This window comes from Somniosus microcephalus, chromosome 28, assembly GCF_052327205.1.
Source record: "Somniosus microcephalus isolate GS21.2 chromosome 28, FLI_Smic_1.0, whole genome shotgun sequence".
Classification (NCBI taxonomy): Eukaryota; Metazoa; Chordata; class Chondrichthyes; order Squaliformes; family Somniosidae; genus Somniosus; species Somniosus microcephalus.
Window position 1 is genome coordinate 12,404,915 of NC_141014.1, and position 2,168 is coordinate 12,407,082.

Sequence of the window (2,168 nt, forward strand, 5' to 3'; positions counted from 1 at the left end):
GCTGCTGTGACTCTGATCTTCTATTCAGTTGCTTAAGTTTGAAGGTAATTTTGTCCAGTTTACAGCCCATCCCCCATTGCTGCTGTTACCTGCTGAGTCTGTGACTGTCCCACTGGTTTATTTTGCTGCTGTCTGGGTCCTGACCAGAAATTCACTCTCCTGGGCCGACGTCCATTTCTCGGCTGTTTCCAGATCTTATGGTGGCCTCCAACCTCACCAATGCTTTCTGCCCCACGGCAATTCTACAGCATTTCCACAGAAATACCTCCAGCTCGAATCCACTCCCGTTAGAATGCCCATCAACTTCTGAACACGGCCCTGACCATCTACGAGTTTATTCTGGATGGTTGCATTGACGTTCTGGGCCTTGACGGCTATACCATAGTGCCAATCTTTAAAAATACATCACCCCAGATGGGACTTGAACCCACAATCCTTGGCTTAGGAGGCCAGTGCCTTATCCATTAGGCCACTGGGGCTGCACCTATTAAGATGAAAATCATGAGACTTAAGGGTCAGTTTGTGACCGCCAAATCATTCTTTACAGGGCAAATTATTCTCACAGCACACAGAAAATCTTTGATTAGGATTTAAAATGCACAATTTTGGGTGGCTAATGAATCGAATCACCCCATTCTTCCCATGTGGCCCGAATACTACGGTAGGTAATCAATCAAACCCAAACTGCACAGCCAGAGTAAAGTTTGTACAGGACACAATTACAAAACTTGGAAGTGCAGTGAACAGTGAGGAGGATAGTGATAGACTTCAAGAGGACATAGACAGGCTGGTGGAATGGGCGGCCACGTGTCAAATGAAATTTAATGCAGAAAACTGATATATTTTGGTAGAAGGAATGAAGAGAGGAAATATAAACTAAAGGGTACAATCCTAAAGGGGGTGCATGAACAGACAGAACTAGGGGTGCATGTACACAAATCATTGAAGGTGGCAGGGCAGGTTGAGAAAGCAGTTAAAAAAGCTTACGGGATCCTGGGCTTCATGAATAGAGTTGTAGAGTCATCGAGTCATAACGGCACAGAGGGAGGCCATTCAGCCCATCCAGTCCGTGCCGGCTCTCTTTAGAGCAATCCAGTCAGTCCCATTCCCCCGCTTTATTCCCATAGCCCTGCAAGTTTATTTCCCTCAAGTGCCTATCCAGTCTCCCCTGGAAAACATTGACTGTCTCCACTTCCGCCACTTCCGTCGGCAGCGAGTTCCAGGTCATCACCATTCACTGTGTAAAAAAGTTTTGTCTCACATCCCCCCTGTATCTCTTGCCCAATTCCTTCAATCTGTGTCCCCTAGTCCTTGTGCCATCAACTAGTGGGAACAGCCTTTCCCCGTCTAGCCTATCCAAACCCGTCATAATCTTGTACACCTCTATCAAATCACCCCTCAACCTCCTTTGCTCTAACGAAAACAAATCCAGCTTCTCCAACCTGTCCTTATAGCTAAGATCCCCCATCCACGGAACCATTCTGGTAAATCTCCTCTGCACCCTCTCAAGGGCCTTCACATCCTTCCTAAAGTGTGGTGACCAGAACTGGATGCAATACTCCAGTTGTGGTCCAACCAGTGCTTTATAAAGGTTCAGCATAACTTCTCTACTTTTGTACTCAAAACCTAAAACCTCTATTTATGAAGCCCAAGATCCCATATGCTTTGTTAACCACTCTCTCAATATGTCCTGGCACCGAGGTATAGAGTAGAAAATCGTGGAAGTTATGATGAACCTTTATAAAACACTGGTTCGACCCCAACTGCAGTATTGTGTCCAATTATGAGCACCGCACTTTGGAAAGGATGTGAAGGCCTTAGAGAGAGTGCAGAAAAGATTTACGGGAATGATTCCAGGGATGAGGGACTTTAGTTACGTGGATAGACTGGAGAAGCTGGGGTTGTTCTCCATAGAGCAGAGAGGATTGAGAGTAGATTTGATAGAGGTGTTCAAAATCATGAGGGGTCTGGACAGAGTAGATAGAGAGAAACTGTTCCTATTGGCGGAAGGGTCGAGAACCAGAGGACAGATTTAAGATGATTGGTGGAACAACCAAAGGCGACGTGTGGAAAAACTTTTTTACTCAGCGAGTGGTTAGGATCTGGAATGCACTGCCTGGAAGGCTGGTGGAGGCAGATTCAATCACGGCTTTCAAAGGGGAATTGGA

The 2,168-nt window shown here is 46.1% G+C and overlaps 1 non-coding gene across 1 annotated transcript; it reads right to left on the bottom strand.

The window, feature by feature from the left end:
• Positions 1-406: 406 nt before the first annotated feature.
• Positions 407-479, bottom strand: trnar-ccu (transfer RNA arginine (anticodon CCU)). Its single transcript has one exon. It is a non-coding gene; the product is annotated as a tRNA-Arg (tRNA).
• Between the last annotated feature and the right edge of the window lie 1,689 nt (positions 480-2,168).